The sequence below is a fragment of the Eulemur rufifrons genome, chromosome 7, assembly GCF_041146395.1.
Source record: "Eulemur rufifrons isolate Redbay chromosome 7, OSU_ERuf_1, whole genome shotgun sequence".
NCBI lineage: Eukaryota > Metazoa > Chordata > Mammalia > Primates > Lemuridae > Eulemur > Eulemur rufifrons.
In genome coordinates, this window is record NC_090989.1 from 247154787 (window position 1) to 247177117 (window position 22331).

Here is a 22331-nt window from a genome sequence, read left to right on the forward strand (position 1 = left end):
GCAGAATCTTTTTTCTCTTTAAATATATATATATAGAACCTCAATAAATAATAATATACATACAACTTCAATAAATTGCTCATTTCATATGTTCAAAGACATGATGTTTACTAACTATGAAATAAAACAAAGTTGTCCTGTCAAACATATTTTAAAATTTTATTTTAGTTGTATATGTTTGGTTGTATATATTATTTACATATACGCAGTGGTAAATGGTGAGCTTTTAAAAATTGACCTCCTTGAAATCTCAGGATACTCAAAGATTACAAGTATGGCAGGAAAAGCTTTATTCTAACTATTCCTGGAAGGGAGTTAACCTGGAGCATGTGTTCACATATTGACATTCTACAATGTGTTCAAACTTGGTGTCTACCACTCTTCCAAGAGTGGGCTATTTATACTTTCTAAAATGTAGTTTTACATGCTATATATGTGGAAAAAAATTGTGGAATTCCTGAAACATCCTCAAGGAATTCACAATTTTAAATCTATGTGCCTAATGTTATCCAGGGTTATCTATAGCTTTCATATTCTATAGGCAAATTTCATGTCTTTTGATATAACTATATTCATTCTGATAAAAGAATATGAGAAGCAAGCCAAAAAGATCTAAAGTAGTCTTGAAATAAGCTGTAAATAACTCAAGATCATAGCATCAAAGCAAATATGCTTTCAGAGAACAATGACAGGATAATGGGCACCAGACAGTAGCCAATCACAATTAATCACCATTATCTGCTTTAAAAAGCAGAAGGCTAACAGCACCATATATCAGAATAAGAGGGTGAGAAGGAGTCATCAGACACATAACTTGTAAAGAAGCTCATATAAATAATGCATGGTATTGTAAAAACAAATTAAAAAGCTACCCCTAAAATACTAATAGGCGATGAGAGCAGACAGGTAGGTTAATGAAGCAACCCAGAAAATTCAACAATACAAATGCTTTTCTAAGGATCTTCCTTTGTTTTGCAGATTATACAGAAAGTTGCCAGGACTTATTAAACAAAAGCATTGGTGTGTTATACTGAGAAAAATATTTGTCTAAAAGCAAAATGTTCTATCAAGGAGGCAAATAATTAGAGTTAGAAGGAGATTAACCGTGAAGCAAGGATATTTAGGATTCAAAGGCCCTTGATTGTGTGGGCCCCTATCAAGGCCCAATTTCTAGTTTTGCACTAGTGATTATTCATTTTATTATTAACAATAGTTACACTCCTGTCTCAAGTTTATATGTTTCAAGCCCTGCAAAATCTGCATCTAACTCTGATTTCAGCTCTGGCTTTTTAATAGTGAAGAAGCCAGGTATAGTCATTAGTATCAGGTGTGACTATTAAGTGGGAAACTGAATGTCATGAATGTTTCTCTCTCTCCCTCTCTCTCTCTCTCTCTGTCATTGACTAAGACAGCCTTACCATTCTCCTCAGTTTGACTAAACTTTAGACAGGTGTCTCCTGGATTATAGGGCCCTAACCTCTTTTTTTCTTAGAGCATCTACATTAGAAAACTTGCAGTTATATATTCTTTCTCTGGCTCTTTAAGACATAAATCTTCTCTCAGCCTCTTGCCTGTTATACAACTCAGGAAAGTTCTTCCCAAAGACCTGGGAGCCATCCCTTTGAAATATAATCAACAAGAAAGACAGGGCTCCTATATCCTCATCTTTGTGGAAGGAATGGAGCTGTACTTCACTAAGTGCCAATTAGTAAACACAGATGTCCTCACCACGTTGACCAAGCTCCGCCTAATTTCCTCTAGAACTATTTCTCCAGCTCACCCCAGGGTTTCAAAACTATCCCACCTTTTGTTTCAATGGAGTTGAGTTCAATCTCTCTTCCTTATTGTAATAGTCTCGAATGAAGTCATCCTTTGCTGTTTAAATCTGTCCAGTGCAATTTTTCTTTGACAATACAAATATGCGAACTATTTTTATAATGTTCTAGATAAAGCATTCCATTTTACTGCATATCAATGTTTCTCTTTCCTCAGAGTCTTTAATCTCGTTCTTCTATTCTACCCCAATTTTTCACTTCCTTTTACTTTCTCTGACATTCCCATCTGTTAAAAACTTGCCTTTTCATTTTATTGCATCCTACTTGTTTTTATGCAGTTTTTCCCATAATTAGCAGTCAGTTTATTTTTTGTTCACTTGTTTATTGCCTCCTTCCTCCATGAGACTGTATGTTCTGTGAGATTGGGGACCATATCTGAATTATTCACTGGTTTTGGTTTTTACCCTTAAAACAGCACAATCCTCTAACACATAGAACATACTCAATGACTATTTTTTAAATTTATTCTTGCATAAAATACATCAACAGTATTTTTCTAGTTCTAAATCACAGCCTCCATGATCCACAAATACTAGAAAGGTTCAATATACCTTGGAGATCATAGTCATGAGAGAACTGTCGTAATAGGTAACATGGTTGGTAATTCTGGTATGCTAATTGCATGGCTCAGTTCTGGGCACACAGATGCTATCACTGAGAAAAGCACTAGGGGAAGGCTAAGGCTCTCATTCAACTCTTCATACCCAATAGCCTTGTCATGGTCTGAAAGTGTGTGTCCCTCCAAAATTCATATGTTAAAATTTGATCTCTAACGTGTTGGTATTAAGAGGTGGGGTCTTTGGGAAGTGATTAGGTCATGAGGGCTCCCCTCTCATGAATGAGATTTATGACCTTATGAAGCCCAAGGGAGCTTGTTCTCCCCTTCCACCACGTGAAGATATACCATCTATGAGAAAAAGGCCTTCACTAGACATTGAATCTGCTGGGCTGTTAATATTAGAATTCCCAGCCTTCAGAGCTGTAAGCAACACATTCCTGTTGTTTAGAAGCTGCCCAGTCTAAGGTATTTTGTTATAGCAGCCGAGATAGACTAAAGAAGCCTGCTACCACCATTCCCACCTGCAGCTAAATGAGGATGAAGTAGGCAGGAAGAAATCCTCCAAGAAATTTTTAAAAAGAAAAAACCCAGAACCCACTGGCATGAAGTTCTTCCAGGCCCGAGGAAGGAGGAATGCTTTTTAAAGTTCATTTTATTAGTTAAGGTGGAAAATTTCTCTGATTTTTATCTACTTCCAAGCTTAGTCCAACAGCAGTTATTCCTCAGGAGGTAAGTGGAGGATTCTTTGCCCCAGAGTTTATTACAGGTCATATTCCCTTTACAGGCAAATTGGGAAATTTTCTCTCAGAATTTTATGTCTGTTTTTCAAAAATAGCAGAAATAGGCACACTTGTCTGTCATCCTTGTGGTAATATCTAACTGATATTAGACATACACAGGCTTTGTAGGGCAATAAAACAATTGGTTAATTTAAGTTTCATCTGATAAAATATACTAGCACCTGTTCTTGCAAAACCATGATATCAATGCACATCATTGTCAATAGAAAGGTATAAGACATTGATATTCAATAAGTAGACACTATCATTAAATGTATAGTATATCATGATTCACTAAAAACAAGTAAAGAAAGAGAGCTATGTGAATGAAAAATGTACACTCTCAGCAGCCAGGGTCCCAGACCCTGACTCTGTGAACATGGGCATGTAAAATCTCCTAACAGGAGAGCAACAATACATGTGAAGTAAGAAGAATCACAGTGGAGGATCTTAAAGAAAGACAAAAGTCATATAGTGGATCCAGGGGAACCACTGAGAAAAGACTATAGCACAGGCAACAGAAGTAAGACAACTCTCCTAGAAGCATAATGAGGAAAGTTAGAAGGAAGCTGTTAGTTGCCTTTTGACAGGTAGAATATGGCTATTAGCAGTAAGATAACAAGAAAGTAAAAGGCAATCAGTAATATTTTTTATGCCAATCATTCTTTATGGAAAATTCTAGTGTGTTCTGATAACTAGCATGAGAGTTGGTTGTAAAGCAAAAAGATCACAATTAAATAAATAGAAGAAGAAATATGTGCAGCACTTTTGCAACCAATCATGCCTTCAGAATCCTTGTGGAAAATGTGGTTCTTATCTCTCAGGGGTGGGCTATTATTTTAAGAATATGGAAGGCAGGAGGCATTTTTACAAAGATTAGAAAACAGAGGTCCATCTTTGGAAATTAAAAAAAAATAAGTAGAGTGATGGCAGTAATTTAGAATACTAACCTTAATTTCAGTCTTGGGAATGGCATAAAACAAATCATTAAGAACTTTAAGGCATTAACCACATTAGGAAAATCATGTTATGCCAGTTCACTTTAATTTTCTTCATTAAGGGAGTAATGCAATGTACATAAAAAACATCATATGTAATCCATCTGAACTCAATTAAGTTATAGGGTTCTGTCTATTAACTATTTTAGTAAGCCAAGAATATCATCTCAATATCATGCATGGATCTGGTGACCTAGTGGTAGGTAAGTCACAGTCAAAGCTCTGAAAGATTTGTTGCTGCACTACCAACAATAGTGAGCGATGTCCCCCTGGGATTAATACTAATGCCATTTGACAAAACAGATTAACAAAGAAAAATCCCTTATTTTGTTGGTCTAAATAGCTTGATTTGTATTAGTTAATGAAAACTAGTAGAATAAAATGAATAGGCTCGATTCAAACATCTCAAGCTCTCATCCCCTCTGTATAATGCTAGGCCTTATCCCTTACAAGATCAATCCCAGTATTTCTTTGGTATCTCGCTCATGCTCTTGAGTATTTTCCCACATTCCTTTACTTCACTCACTTACTAAATCAGAAAAAAGGCTTCCAAATCTGAAACTCAGCCTCCCATTGCCCAAGCAGCCCAGATTTCCCTGTGGCTTTAATTGTGCTCAGGTCTTTCTGCCTCTGTCCAAAAGTAGGGAGGATGGTCCTCTCCCTCTCTTGTCACAATTCTCTCCCAAGGCACAAAGCAGAGGGTTTTTTTTTTTTTTTTTTTTCTCTATATCTTACAAAGACCCTCTCCAAAGCAGTACTTTCTGCTTGTTACTGAACGTCGTCTCTTCAGAGGGCTCAGAGTTGAGGGCACAGGGCTGAGGTAGGGGCACATACCAAGCTGTCTCTTCAGCCAAGTCATTATTTCTGGCACCTACGTAAAAGCTTTGGTTCTCAGTCAATCCAAAATGCTCATACTAATTGACTGCTGGTACAACAAGGATGTTCAGACCTGTTTGAGTCAGAGCTTAGGTTAAAGCCAGGATATCCCAGGATACACACCAAGTCTTTAAACAATTGTACTTGTTATTCTCTCTGCTTGGAATAGTTTCCTTCCCACTCTCCCCTTTCCTCCCCAATATATCAGTGTAACCACTACCTCCCCTATATTCTTAATCTGGCTAATTCTAGCTTGTCCTTCAAAATTTTATACAGGCATGACCTTTTTCAGGTAGACCACTCTGACCCCGCCCTGAATTAGATATCCCTCCTCTGTGGTTTTATTCTACCTTGTGTATATCACTATTAAAGCATGATCCTGCTATTAGTATCTATTTATGTATTTAGCTTTTCTACTAAACATTTTTAAATTTTCATGTATTTATCTTTAATAGCCTTTATTATTTTTGAGCATGCTATGCACCAAATTGTGTGCCCCTAATGTTCATATGTTGAAGCCCTAACCCCTAATATAATAGAATTTGGAGACAGGGGTTTTAAAAGGTAATAAGGTCATGAAGGTGGAACCCTCCTGATAGAATTAGTGACTTTATAAGAATAAGCAAGAGAGAGTGCTCTCTCCTCATTCATACAAAGACGAGGTCACATGAACATACACTGAGATGGTAACCACTTATAATTCAAAAGAAGAGACCTAAGAATGGAATCTATCTTGCTGACACCTTGATCTTGGACTCCTCAGCTTCTAAAATTGGGATAGATAAATTGGTGTTATTTAAGCCATATGGTCTACGGTATTTCATTATGGCACCCTAAGCTAAGACAGAGCAGTTTTAGGTTTACAGAAAAATTGAGCAGAAAGTACAGGAAGTTCCCCCATACCCACCCCATCACCCCTCCACAATTTTTTCCTGTTATTAACATCATATATTAGTGTGGTGCATTTTCTATCACTGATGAGCCAATATTGATACATTATATTAGTTATATTTTTTCACCTCCATATCCCTAGTCCCTAAGGGCTGTGCTTGATACATGGCAGGTGCTCACTAAATATTGTTTTTATTAAAAGAATAACAAAAAAATGAATGAATTAATAAATAGTGGCTCTGAAATAAAGAGTGATGGTAAGTGTTGCAGACTGCTACATATAGTTATTGCTGAAAAATTCTGGAAGACTCTCTGTTACATGTTGTTAAATTTTCAAGAATCTATGGAGACATTTTACTCTCAGCTCTATTATAAGATAAAAGCACAGAACCCTGAACAGTGAAGCAACTATTAGATAATTATTGTTGATTGATTAAGTCACTCCAAGTGGTATTACAGTGGTCAGGAGGGGCTTTTATTGGGAAAGGAGCAAAATAAAAAAAATAGTGCTAACACTTAGTGGTTGTATCAATAATGTGAGTTTTACTATTGCTAATAAATTTCTTAAAATTTCTGGCTGGGCGCGGTGGCTCATGCCTGTAATCCTAGCACTCTGAGAGGCCGAGGCGGGTGGATTGTTTGAGCTCAGGTGTTCGAGACCAGCCTGAGCAAGACCAAGAACAAGATCCCGTCTCTACTAAAAATAGACAGAAATTATATGGACAGCTAAAAATACGTATAGAAAAAATTAGTCAGGCATGGTGGTGCATGCCTGTAGTCCCAGCTACTCGGGAGGCTGAGGCAGGAGGATCGCTTGAGCCCAGGAGTTTGAGGTTGCTGTGAGCTAGGCTAACGCCACAGCACTGTAGCCTGGGGAACACAGTGAGACTCTGTCTCAAAATAAAAACAAACAAACAAAAAAATTTCAAGACACAGAATTATATAAACACAATTTAAATATTGAAATTTTAACACACCTGTATAAAGACTAATGAAATAAATCATAAAAATTAGTCCTCCATAATATAACTGACTAAATAATCTAGTTCTTACTTGACTTTGAAATAAATATAGGATTTGGAGCCACAATGCTGACAAAAAATCTTCTCTTTCTTTAGCTTTCTATCAGGTTATCAGCGTTAGTATTTACGGTTTTCAGAAAAGGTTGAGGGAAAAATATGGAAGCTGTTAGGTTCCATTAAGATTGTATTATTGCATACCTTTTTAGAGCTTGTAATATGAGAATGTGAAGTCAAGTATTTGACAGGAAGCTTACTATGCATTCCAGTCATGTTTTGACTACAACATTGTTTTGGAAGTACACATGTTAAAACCTCCTGGATATGGTTAAAATTAAAGATAACAGAGGTTTTTCTTTACATTTTCCTAAAACAGTGCTAGGACAGAGGTAAGTCCTTCTTTACAGAGGTCAGCCACCTTCCTCTCCTTCAATAAAAAGCCCTAACATTTGAATTGGGGCTTTATAATTTTCCAAGCACTTCCCATACAAATCATCTCCTTTAGAAAGTAATGAATCGGAGCATCTTATTTTATAAATCAGGAATCAGAGAGTTAGACCTTAAATAGCTTATTCACAAAGTTACCTAGACAAACAGGTAGCAGGCCTGGGGCTGTAATTTTTATTCCAAGGCACTACACTGAGCTTCTTCATCAAACCTTATTTGGCCTGAAAATCACTTGTTAGATTTCTCTGGAAGTGAAAACAAGAATAAACAATTCACTCATATATGAAAAGGACAATGTCTTGATAGAAGGCACACATATTCTTTGGTGAAAATTTCTTACGAGGGCACTTCTGAAATCATACTACTGTGGTACTATCTATTCTTGAAGTTGGACCTATTGAAATGGGATAAAAATTAAGTACTGCAAGGAAAGGGGATGGGAAAAGGTTTATTAACAGCCATCCTCAAGATAGAGATGTGATGTGGTTCTTGTAAAAAATCTGGTTTTTCCTATTAAAAGAGAATAAAACAAAAGTAAAACAAAAGTAAATGAATGGAGTTTGATTGAAACACGAGCCTTGCTTAGTCATAAGAAATTGACTCATGCCTGGAGGAATATTTAAATTCTTAAATAGGTTCCTAAGGAAAACCCGTAAAACTCTGGTCCAGGAAAAGTCCACAGAAAGTGAACACTTAAGGCACATATTGGCCTGGAGGTGGGAGCTGACTTAATTATCTCTTGAGTTGTTTTCTAATTCTGTGATCTGATGATTAAATGTAATAAGAAAGAGAAAATGGGGATCAGGTGATGTCCTCACCCCTGAGAGTTTAAAGCTAGCTGTTTTAACAGGAAAATGAAAGTGTTATGATTCAGAGATATTTATCTTTAATTTGTGCAGTAAGAATCCAGCTGGTCTCTTCAAAAATCAGTCAGTGGGAAGTGGAGACACATCCACAGGAAACATTACAATATAAGCTTTCTAACAAGTCATGAGTCATATAAAAAGAAGAACGATTAAGTTAGGCAAATATCTTGCCCATGTCTTTGTATTTTAACAATTGAAGGCAAATACTTCTAATTTGGAACGCGACTGATTAAACAGGAAGAACCCTTGTTTCAGTGGAAAATAAGTACAGCTGCTGTAAAGATTCTTTAAAAGAAAGATACTTTCAGCTTAAGCATAATCTAGTCAATTTGTAGTTCTATAAAGACATACCAGAGACTTTTAAAGGACAGATTTGTGTAAGGTTAATCTAGGCGGGAAGGTAAGGTACATCCAAATGTAAAATACAAAGCTATTTAGAACAATTGCATAGCAAAATCAAGCCATAATTGTAAATTGATGGAGCTGATAGAAGATATGCTTTTTTTCTTCTTCTAGTCCAATGCTAAGCCACTCGGAGTTTTCAAAATACATCAAATGAAAATGTATATTACTATTCAGGAAATTAAACTAAATTGAAAACCAGTCAATTCTCAAGTGTGCATATTAAGGCTGTGATGTACTCTAAGGATATTGTTAATGAACTTTCAAAATGTAATCATGTCAGGGCCTTGCCATATCCTTTGATTTATGCATACACGATTCTTTAAAACTCACACAAATACTGTGTAAGCCATCCTAACAGGGTATCATCATTGCTCCAAATGATTTAAAAAGTGTACATGAGCAGACATCCTCTCAGTGCATTAAACCTAGCATTATATTTGTTTGAAAAGAGCAAAAGAAATGAAAATATTGCTTACAAATGACCTTATTATATAATTTTGTCAGCTCACTGTTCCATAAAAGAAAGGGAACTGTAATACTGGGGTGCAGTAACATTAGCAACATTATCAAAAATTTATCTAATGCTGATTTATATTTCAGATTTGAAGATAAGATTATAGGCTTTGCTCTTGTGCTGCAGGGTTTGCTTCCTTGCAAAAGCCAAAGCTGCTTCTGGCCTGAAGGCTTGTCTGAACACAGCGTAGCTGCCCCAGTGGATGGGTGTTGCGGACATATATGTATGTAAAATACTGTAAGAAATTGAATGGAGTATAGAAAAGAGGATTGCATGAGAGCTTTCAATCTTATTAGGAAAATAAGATACATAAACAAAAAGGTAATATGAGTGAACAAACTATTTTATAACTTATATTTCTATTTCTTCTAATGGAAAACTACAGAATTAAATTATGGCACAACTATCAAAGAAACATTATTTAGTCAATTAAAATGTATATTTTTAAATTGAGGAATAGTTAATGAGAGCGACTGGAAAAATAGCCACAATGTATAGCACTATAAAATAGTATGAGTTTATGTATCTAAAATTATATACTTGAACTCTGTGCCTGCTTTCTCATCTAGTAAAAAGGGTAATAACGATATCTACCACATAGGGTTTTTGTGAAGAAAAATAAGTTAATAGTGATAAGGCACCTAGAACAATGCTTGATATATAATACATTTTAAGCAAGCATTTTCCTTAGAGAATGGGCGTCTGGTAGGGTGTGGGGTGTGGTGGTTGAATGAGAACTGTCTGGGGAGTCCTGTGCTTACCGGAGTGTGAAAGCGAGCAAACCTTAAAGGGAATGGAGTGAGTGATACTCCTGGAGGAGCTGGTCTGGCTCTTCCTATGCCCAAAGCAGGCATTGGCGCAACACAGCCACGGACCTGCAAGGATCTCTGGCATTAGGACAGGGCATATTGTGATTGTATCCAGATGGCTATGAAACCAGGACCTCTCTGAGGCCTTGGCACTATTTAAAACCTCAGAATTTAGGCACAAAGACAGAGCAGGAATGATCGAAGGTTGGTGGAAGGAAGCCCAGGAATGACTGAGTCAGAATTCCCTGCCAAGCCAGTGAGACAGAGGCCAGGAATGGAAGTTAAGTTACTTTAGAGATAAGAAAGAGATGTGCTATTTCTTGCCTATCCATGTTGATGGAATGAGCTTCATAGCCACTACAATTAAGATTCCCTTGATCCTTCTTCTCATCCTCTAGCTAGCTGTTAATTCTGATTTATACTCTCCATCTCTTCTGAGGAAGAGGATCAATGCTGAGGCCTAGGAGGCAGAGCTGGTGTCGCGTTCCCAATACATGTCAAATGGCAGGTAGAAACAACAACATCTAGCATGTAAGGCATTAAGTTCTGTGCATATCTGCCCTAATGTGCTTCATACACATTGTCAGAATGAACATAGAGGGGAGTACACAAAGTCCCCCCCCCCCCCCGAAATCTGCAGGTTGTAGCCCCAGGGCACTCACTTCGGGCAAGATGTAATCATCATGTATGTATCAAAAAATATACATGCATTTCACATTCTATTACACAAAATATCCATTCTTCCTCCCTGTACCTACCACCCCAAATGCTCAAGTAAAACTGATGTTCTAGGAAGATGTGCTTATCCTGTGGATTTGTATATATGGCTGTGAGGTTTCCTTAGGAGGAATCTCACCCCAGTTTGAGAAACATGTTCTTATTTTTTTCCTTAGAAATATTTGAGGTTTTTTTTTTTTGTCCACTCACATTCAATGTTATGATTGATAGGTAAGGACATTCCAGCCATGTTGTCATTTCATTTCTGGTTGTTTTGTGGTTCTCTCTTCCTTCCTTCCTTCCTGTCTTCCTTTGTTAAAAGTGACTTTCTGTGGTAGAGTGTTTTAATTTCTTACTTTTTTTGTGTGTGTATCCGTTGTAGGTTTTTTGATTTAATGTTACCATGAGGCTTGCAGGAAACATTTTATAATCAATTATTTTAAACATATGACAAATCTGCTTATAAACAAACAAATAGACAAGCAAAGAGAAACCTACCAGAAATTCTACCCTTTAACTCCATCCCCCCACTTTTCATACAGTTCATATCTATATGAAAACAACAAACAGTTGTTACAGTTATTATTTTTGATAGGTTTGTCTTTTAGGGTACCTACTCAAGATATAAGTGGTTTATACATCACAATTACAGCAATAGAGTATTCTGTATTTGTGTCTTTTCTAGTGAGTTACATACCTTCAGATGATTGCTTATTGTTCATTAATGTACTTTTCTTTCATATTGAAGAACTCCTTTTAGCATTTCTTACAGGACAGGTCTGATGTTGATGAAATCCCTCAGCTTTTCTTTATTTCTCCTTCCTGTTTGAAGGATATTTTTGCAGGATATAATATTATATATTAGGGTTAAGGGTTTTTTTTTAAGGATTTTTTCTTTCAGCACTTTGAATATGCCATGCCACTGTCTCCTGGCCTGTAAGGTTTCCACTGAGAAGTCTGCTGCCAGACATGTTGGAGCTCCTTTACATGTAATCTTTTTTTTCTTTTTTCTTGCTTCCCTTAGGACATTTTCTTTATCTGTGACCTGTGGGAGCTTGATTATTAAATGCTTTGAGGTAGTCTTGCTTGGGTTAAATCTGCTTGGTGTTCTATGACTTTCTTGTACCTGAATATTGATACCTTTCTCTAGATTTGGAAAGTTCCCTGTTATTATTTCTTTGAATAAATTTTCTACCCCAATCTCTCTCTCTCTACCTTCTCTTTAAGGCCATTAACTCTTAGATTTGCATTTTGAGGCTATTTTCTAGATCTTGTAGGCATGCTTCATTCTTACTTATTCTTTTTTCTATTCTGTGTATTTTCGCATAGCCTGTCTTCAAGCTCACTAATTCTTTCTTCTGCTTGGTCAATTCTGTCGTTGAGAGACTCGTGCATTTCTCAATTTGTCAATTGGATTCTTAAGCTCCAGAGTTTCTGTATGATTTTTTTTTTATTATTATTATTTCAATCTCTTTTTGAATTTCTCTGATAGACTCAGGAGTCTGCTTGGTACTTTATTTTACGGTAGCTGAGCTGGTACCCAAGTTGCAAAACAAAGTCCTCTGAACTCTTCCCTTTCCTTTCCTCAAGTGGAAGAAAACTCTCCCTGAGCCACATTGCCTGTGGTTGAGGGAAGGATGACACAGGCACTGGCTTGGCCACAGCTGCTGGTATTTCACTAGGTCATGTGCACCCCAAGTCCACTGGCTCTGAGCCAGCACTGCCACAGGAATTGCCTAAGGACTGCAGGCTTTGTACAAGGCCTGACTGACTGCCTTGTGAATTTAGTCCAAACCCCAGGCTGCTCTTTGTCAGCCAGCAGTGGGCCAGACGGGACTTGGGCTTCTGGGCAGAGGATTTTACTCTGACCATGCTGGTCAAAATGCTCCCTCCATGGACATCAGCAGAATTCTACCCTGTACTGTGTTCCCCCACACCAGAGTGGTCCTGAGTTTCAATGCAAAGTCCCACAATCACTTCACTCTCCCTCTCCCGGGCTCACAGATTCTCTCTCCACTCACTGAGCTGGCGCAGCACTGCCAGTGGATGGGGGAGGGGTGGCGTAGGCCATGCAAGACTGTCTTTTCTGCCCTCTTCAGTGTGTTTTTCGTTGAGGAAAACCATGTGGTATGTTAAAACCATGTAGTATGATTGCTCACCTGATTTTTGGTTCTTCTGAAGGTGATTGCTTGTGCAGACAGCTGTTGAATTAGGTGTTGGTATGGAGGGATGATCGCTGGAGGTTTCTACTCTGCCATCTTGCTCCCTGAGGATTTTTTTTTTTTTATTTTATTTTTAGATTATAGAAACAATACATGCTAACAGTCAACAAGCAAAAAAAATATTAAAAAGTAGCAAAAACATAACAAAACAATAAACTCTGCCATGATCCAGGGAAAAAATTGCTTTTGATATTTTTTCAAGCACCCATTTTTTAAAAAGTCTTTGGGTTTAATTCTGTGAGAATTTTTTTCACAAGTACATTCTTATAACCACCACAATCAATACACAGAGCCGTTCCAGCACCATATGGAACTTCCTCACGTTGCCCCTTACTAGACACACCTTTCCTCCCTTTCCCCTTACCTTAGCAACCACTTACTTGATTGCCATCTCTACAACTGTGTCATTTCAAGAATCATACAGTATGCAACTTTTTGATATTGGCATTTTTTACTCAGCATAATGCCTTTAAAATCCATCCAAATTGTTGCATGTATCAATAGTCTGTTCTTTTTTATTGGTTGAGTAATATTGGCATAGATGTATAACAGTTTATTTAACTATTCATCCCTTAAAGGACATTTGGGTTCTTTTCAGTTTTGGGCTATTACAAATAAAACTGCCACAAACATTCATGTACAGGTTTTGGTGTTAACGTAGTTTTCTTTTCTGTGAAATAAATTGCCCAGGAGTACAATTGCAGGATGGGACATTGTATGTTTAAATTTTTTTTAAATAGCCAGACTAATTCCCAGAGTGGCTGTATCATTTTACATTCCTATCAGCAATATATAAGAGCTCCAGCATCTCAATATCTTTGGGTGTATTTTGTGCATCTGGGTTCAGAAGCATGGTGGTGATAAATTGTTTAAACAATCATTATCAGTGCAAATTGTGTCTAGAAAATCTCATTTTGCATAGCAATAGCAAATTTAAAATATTTTCATTATTACTAGAAATAATCAATTACATTGAATATTTAAAAAAAAATCATAAAGTCAATTTTGAGCTGACCATGCATATCACAGAATGATTCTATCAGTAATTCTTTATATAGCCAACAGTTTTGATGTACTAAAATTTGATTCAGTTTATTTCAAATTTGGCACAGTTTTTAAATATTTGAATGATAAATTATTACATAAACTAATATAATGCAATTTCATGTTATACAAATAGGATATAAAAAGTATAAGTGCTATATGTAGAATATGGATATAGAGAAATTCTTGAAAGCATGGTTGTATTTTACAGAGTCATAATAGAATTATGAGAAAAGTATTATTTCTCTCTTTGTGCTTTTCTGTATTTTATAAATTTTCTACAATGATCATGTATTATTTTCATAAAATGGGAAGAAATAAATATTTAAAAGTAAATGCTAGGATTTAGTGGGAAAAATGGTCCTCCAAATTAAAATAAAAAAATTTGAAGTTAAAAACAAAATACAATAAAACAAATCATTTTGTAACTCTACTGAATTAGTATGGCAGAGGTTTGATTCATCCTTTCTCGCTATCTCCTTCAAAGGCTTATTGAACATCAACCTTCACCAACAATAAAAGCCTTTTCTTGGGTTCTGTGGGACAAATAATGCAAAGGCCTGAGAGGTTACAAAATAAAAGGTACATTTACTCTACATTCAGAATGAATTATTTTTTCTTTTAAACTTTTTGTGGATGGAACACAAGTATTTAAACTACATTGGAAGAAAAGCATTGAAAGACCAAGTAGAGACTACAGTTTTGTATGTAGCTATTAGTGGCTGAATGTAGTTATTAAAGGATCATTTAAAAAATACTGAAGTTCAACAACCATGTTATTTTCTGTTCAGCCTTTATTCATAATAACTCTTAAATGCTTGAACGTCCTTATTAACTAGTGACTATAACATCTACCTTCCATGAAAGAGTAAAAACACATTAATTGAATTAATAGTGATTCATTATGTTTTAATTGATGACTAATCTAATGCAGAAACATTTTTCCATGTACTACATTTTAATTACATACCATTACTTCCCATGACTTTAATTTTGACACAAACCCTCCATCCACTAACACATAAACAAACTAACAAAACAAAACAAAAAATAATGATGCCAGATGGGAGTAAGCAGGTGTCTCTCAAATATCATCCTCTTGCAGCATGGCCTGGAGCATGCTCTTTAAGCGTGAAACTCCCTTAAAGTCTCTTATTTTACCTTAAAATCAGATTCTGTTTACTTTTCAGACATAACAAAATATCCCTATTTGACCTTTTGCTAACTTTCTTAACCCCTTTTTGGAATAGATAAATTATGCTATTGATAATTCTGTGAATAAAATTAATGGGTGTGTCTTCAATGGAACTAATATTAACAACTACTACTATTACTAACAACATTTACTGCCTTAGACTAAGATTGCTATTTTAAATTAGTTATCCATTTTAATTTCAACAAAACTATTTATGGTAGGTAGTATTTAGAAATTAGAAATTGAGGTTTAGTTTCTACATATAAAAAATGGAATAATAATAGAACATACCACATAGATTGTTGTGAGGTTAAATAACATTGTACATTTAAAGAGTTTATTTGAATCATTGTCAAAATGGTAAGCTCTCAGTCAGTGTTCAGGGCTACATAAACCCCGTAGTATGGTGGCTCTGAACATTTTTGAATGAGGACATTTTTTAATGTCAACATATTTTCTGAAGGTAGTTTCAATTAGGCCCATTAAATAGCAATGTTAGGAGCTATCAATTAAGAAAATATTTAAATACAAACTCTGAATTCAATAATGCTTTCAAATAAATTTATATTTTAATTATAATATTATGTATTATAATTATAATAAAATCTGCAAACACCTGAAAAATGGTAGTAAATATTATTTATTGTTTCTAGGCAATGGTTATACAAACCTCATCCCCAAAGGAGTCAAAGTTACGAAGCTCTATTCATGGTAGTGAAAGATACTGGACAACTCTGTTGATTGGACCCACTATACTTAAGTTCTCTCCTCTGAGTCTGCAGCATGTTTAGCCATAGGTGCCTACAGGCTTTACCTTGCCTCTAATGGCCTTCCAAAGCCTGCCCCCCTGCCCTCGGTCAGCCTCCTTCCTAGTTGTATTCTGCTTCAAGAAAGACCTGGTATGCAACTCTGCACCTCAGTAAAATAGGAAAATACTATAGACACACTATTGATTTGCCATCAGGCAGAATAGAACGGTAGCAAAGAGGACAAATTCTGTTCTCAGGGAGACCTAAGATTGTATTCTGACACTCATTCTGTGACCACAGGGAAACTATATAATTTATCTGAGTCTCGGTTGTATATATAAGATAGAAAATTTCTAAGAGTATGAGGATTAAATGATATAAGATGTGTAAGGCTTGCAAGTACAATGTCTGGCATATAATAAGTTCTCAATAGTGGTAGCTGGTTTTATACTCTTAAAATGGAAAATAGCTCAGCAGAACATATGTATGTTGCATGAAATGCATAATATATGAGGACACATCACATACTTTCTGAATGGGGTAATATTCCAACATACATCACACTAAAAGAAATAGAACAATGGTTATTTTTGAATTCTATTGAGAAGGAAGAGGAATATATCAACAAGGGACATCTTTTTATCATATTCTTGATAAACTTTCTGAATTAGAGTGACCTAGTGAAAGTTTCTGCTTTGTTGGTTTATTCAAAATTCAAATAGTGAATGTAACTGAAAATAATTTGGCTAATTTCTTAGTAGTGCAAAGAAATTCACTTTTTCAAGGGGAAAAAAAAACATACTCCATGGAATAGCAACTTATCTTCAGAGTTTGAAGAAGTGTCTTGGGTTTTGAATGCTTGTTACAGAAAATATGTAAATTAGTGAACAGTTTAATATGAAATTTTGTTATTAGGTCACTTAGCACAGTAATGGATGAAGGAATCACAGGGTCTTTTAGTAACAGAATCATTCCTTCATGTCATTATCATTTTTTAAAGAAAATCTAGCAATAAGTTCAAGAGCACAATGCAGCTTTTCCCCATGCTCTTTAAAGGGCAAATATCTTGCATAGCAATGAAACAACCTAATGAGTCCCTAAAGAAAAATATATCATGAAACAAACTAAGGAGAGCAAGGACTAATTTTTCTTTTTGTACTGTTATCTACATTGTGCAATGAACAAAGAAAGTTCACATAAGTGGAAAACAAATTTTCAGCTGAAATAAATCTTCAACCAATTCAACAGATATGGCTGGGCCATTTTATAATCAATATCATATCTACCAAAAATCTAAAAATCATAACAATTTATCAATTTTTTTAAAATATGCTCACAACAGAGAATATTTAAAAACTAGGAAAGGTACTTTGGCAATCTAATAAACAACAACAGAAAGAGATTTATTTCTACCTACCATATTACCATTCATTTCAGTAGTGTGTTACTGCTATATGTCACTATTCAGACTTATTTAAATCAAATTTTTATCGTTGCAATAATATTGTTTCATGAAATACAACTTTGTGATGATGACTTCTAAAACAGTGCAGACAGAACGTTAGCCAAGAAAAGACACACTTTATAGTGATGAGGACTCAGTTCTCCATGGAAGCAGCTAATGAAACAAGTGGAGAAAAATAAAGCAAAAAAAAAAAAAAAAAGATGGCATTAAATATAATCAGAAAAGACATGAGTTATATAGTACCTGCCATTTTCTCAAAAGAATATTCAACAACTAAAAGGATAATAATTATTACTATTAGGTGTTTAGAACTTTGCACTTTACAAAACCCTTTTCAATTTAACCATATTTAATCATCATGAGAACCATACAGTGTGTGTTGCTTCACCTAATTCTCACACAGTAGATGAGTATCCCAGACTGGCCCCCTGACTCCAGATCTTTACCTGTTTCCACTCTATCATAAAGTTCCCAGAAACAGGTCAACTTTAGCATCCCTTTATGGGAAATGATAAAACCCACAACGTGTACCCACATTGGAATGCTTAAGTTTTTAACCAGTTTCAGATTCTCTCTGACCAATCACACATTTACCACCTTGTCTTCTCCCTACAGGGTAGAGTTAGGATGAATCCTCAAGAGTTAGGACGAAGTTTCAAGCCTTTTCTACAACATAATTCCAAATACCAAAAAAAGGAAGAAAAAATATTTCTTAAAACTAATAGCCAAGAAAAGCTCTGGTTCTTTTGAGGGACTACATGTTAACTCCCTCCTCTCTGAAAAATGCTGACTATAGAAACGACTAGTCTTCCTTCTTTCAATTTCAAAGAAGTGCAAAGCAAAATCTACCACAAAACTCTGGCTCTCTACATAGCTCATCTGTCTGTGCTATAAAGAGGTAGTAAATAGTCCAGCAAACATGCAAACCACATCCCTGTGTGTTGTACCCATCTCCTATGACCACCTCCAACCAGAGATGTACAACCCTGCAGAGACACCACCCCCCCCCCACCCCCCGTCATTGTGGGTACTGGGGATCTAAAACCTGTTGTCAGGTCTCCTTTGGCTGCTTTTTAGCTTTAGGGCTTTGGTGAAATCTCTTCCTCTCTCTGCTTGTCTTACTCTTATCAATTCTATGTTATCTAAGAGGTTTTTCTATCACAAAACAACCTCAGTTAAGTACTGTAAGGTATGGGGGTGGGAGTGGGTGGGGAACCATTAACTAATTAAAACATACCGTAGAGGAGGTTGTGTGAGTAAAGGATTTACAAATGTAGTTTAAATATAATTTAATATTGCTTGAAAATGAGTCCATGTGGTTAAAACATATTCTTTTTTCTCCTTTAGAAAAAGGAGCAATCAGAAAGAAAACCCTCAGTGAGTGAGCATTTTCTTCTCATTAAACAAAACAAAACAACAATAACAAAACCAACTACAACTGGTCTTGCTGCCCCTGGTATCAAATCCTTCCATTTGTTTCAAGTGAGTGACTTCAGCATGAGACATTTCAATGGCAGCAAAAACCTGCTGCTGTGTGGGTGGTGATTTCTAAGGGATTGCAAAATGGATTTAAGGATCTGCTGTAATCAGAACACAGATTTCCCATATGGTAATTTTATAAACCATATGACAATCACTTTTCATCAGTGTTTCACACTGAGGATTTAGGAAGTAGGAAAGCACCAGGTCAAACGGATAAGTATTGGTGTCCAGAATACCATTCAAGGTAGTCAGAGTGATGGGCCATGTAATGAAGAAGTATAGTGAGATAATGACAACTTAAACTTACATTTTACTTATAGTTTATGACATAAAGTCATAACACTCAGCAGGAACACTCAGCAGTCAAGGCATTTGTAATTACTGCTCAGTGTTTGTCTTCCCACTTGAGTGTTTCTCAACCTCGGATGCCCATTGGAATTACTGTGCACCTTTAACAAAATAATACTGATGCCTGGGTGGCACCCTAGAGATTCTTAATTAATTAATTCCAAGGTGAAGTCTGAAGATCAAGATTTTCAAAACCTAATAATTTAGCTTATTCTAACACGTAACCAGGAAAACTGTGCATTTGACTATAAATTCAATGATAGGAGAGACCTTGTCTTCAATGAATAGCTTAATTAAATATTGGATGTATGGATGGATGAATGGATAAATGGATGGTTGGATGGATGGTCTGGACCAGTTCTCCTACCTTTCTGGGTCTTAATTTTCAGACCCATAGTGACAGGATCAAGCTCTTCCTTCTACTCAAATGACTTTCTGAGACCTTATAGTTATGTGCCTATCTATTCATTGTCTCCTAAATTGTAAGGAACTATGAATTTTTGCCTAATAAATATCTAATAAAGTCTGTATTAAGTTTAATATTTTTTCCTGAATTAAATTGAAATTTTATATATTTTATAATATATATCTGTGGGGATTTTCATTTTTTATTCTTTTAAATATAACTATGAATTCACATAGTATATCCTTAAAGATCCATTTGCCCTTGGGAAAAAATATTGAGATTATAGTTTACATCTACAAAAAAGTAACACTTTTAGTTTCTGATAAATCAGAAGTCTGTAGAAGATGCCTTTAGTTATCCAAAGTATTTACTGATAATTTCATTTGTTTAAATAAGTTATTTTTTATGAATCTTTTTCCTTGTCAAATAAATTATGATACTTTAATTGTGATTGCTGCCATGATATATTATGGCGGTAGCCCTGACTGCCGAGTGTTCCTGAGAAATGTCAAGTATCCTGCCCAGCTCAAGGCTGTTTCCACCCTATTGTTACTGCCTCTCTTGAGGTAGTTAAATATTACCATTTATGAAAATATCCATTTAAAGGATTTGGATATAAAGCATGGCACTTATCCTCAACATATTGGAATAAGTTATTCTCTACAAGTATTCCACAAGGTTTCTAGGTAAACAAGTCACAAGATTCAAGATATAATGAATATAAGCAGAATTTGTAATCTGAAAAAGAAATCTTTTCATGAAAAGGAAAATGTCAATGTCATTCCCATAATATGAATTTGACTAAAATCATTAAGACATACTGGGTTTTTCAAAAATTTAGGCTTTTTCTTTTAGGAGATATGGTGCTCATACCAATAGATTTGGGAAAGACAAGGATGTCCCTGTTGATATTCATTATTATTAATTTTGCTTTATTTTATGATAAATATGCAAATCACTTTAACATATTGCTTCAGAGATATAAAGCAAATATGACATAGGCTCATAAACATTTCACAAAATACCACCTATGGCTCTAAAATTACATACCAAAATGATAGCATGTAATGGCTTTAGATGTTCTAAAACTTCATAACTCTAAATGTAATTTCACTTCTTAATTCTTTCAAATCACAAATGTAGAAATCTTCGAACAGTAACATTTAAGGTGAAATTTCAAAATTCATGCTCAAGACAAATAGGGTGAAGTAAGTTTTTAAAACAATATTTTGAAAGCCATTTTTGGTCACTTTAAATATTCCCAACCCCCAAGCGCAACAAAATAATCACATACAAATTTTATCCCCTTGTTTGACCAATAGAAAAAAAAGTTATGCATTTCGAAAAGTTTTTTAAAGTTGTTTTTTAAAAATTTGTCCCACTATATACAAATTTACATCAAAAACTCTTTTAATATAACTTCACACCTATCATCTCCTAATTAGCAATAAATCCGATAGGAGGTGTTTTTGTCAGCAGCTAAAAGCAGCCAAATAAAATCTGATATCATGTAAAAATGAAATGCTGAGATTTGAACAGCTTCTTGTTTTGCACTGCAGAATTTGTACTGAAAACTGGAGCCTTGTGAATGCAGCAGCTCTTACCATGCATTAACACATTTTAAAAGAAATGTGCTGATTTATTAATGGCACTAACAAACCTACTCCCCAAATTCTGAAGCTACCTCTAATAGAAAGAGAAATTCACTCTAATTTTAGTATAGAGGACATTCATCTTTTAAACACATCAGTCTGATGGATAGACATCTATAATTCTACTTATCTGTTTAACCATCTGTTTTTCTCCCTCATTGCTCCAGTATTTATTACAAATCTCAGATCCCAAATGTCTCTTTCTCTCTTTCTGTCTGTTTCTGTCTGTGTCTCTCCCCCCGCCCCCTGCATGGAGGGCTGTGTGTGTGTGTGTGTGTGTGCCTTTTTGGAAAAGTCTTCTTCCCCAAAATAACATTTGACCCCTAAAGTAAATTGCTGAACATTTTGTATTCTCTGCCTAAATGTGTTACACGCCAGCTAAAACACATCTATTTCCACTTCTGAGGTAAAAACAAAAGGTTTCTTGAGGAAAACAAGTGAGGATGGGTCTGCAAAATTATATCTGGTTCCTTTGTCCGCCCCCCACAGATGGACAGAGAGCCCTAGAGATTTCTGTGTACTTCTCTGTAACTTGGTTCTGCATGCTGATCAGCGGGCTCCAGGAGGGTTCACAGTGAAGGACTGAAACCCTAGGCTAAGAGAGATTGTTTTTGTGTAGTTTCTGCACGTAATACTCACACTGTACTCTTTGGGAAACATGATTTGCATTAAGGTATGCGTATGTGTGTATGAAGAAGAAACATCTATCACTTTATTGCTGCAAACACTAGTACCATCATAACTACACAAATGTGTAAGAAAATCTTAAAACTGGTCAGGCAAATTTGGTCTGGCAAAGAGTAATAAACCTGAACTGAGAGATTATGTGATTTCCAGATTCCCAGGATATTACAATGATGTTTGTAGCGTTTAGTTAGGTGTTTAATCACTTCTAGCAATTGATCTAGCAATAGATTATGGAATTATCTCCGAAAGAAAGAAATCAATTGTGAACCCTTCATCCTTCCAGTTGCTAAAGTGTCTTAATTGTCATATATCTGTCACAAAGATTTGCTTCTGGATATTATAGACTAAGCATGAAACAAAGTGGTC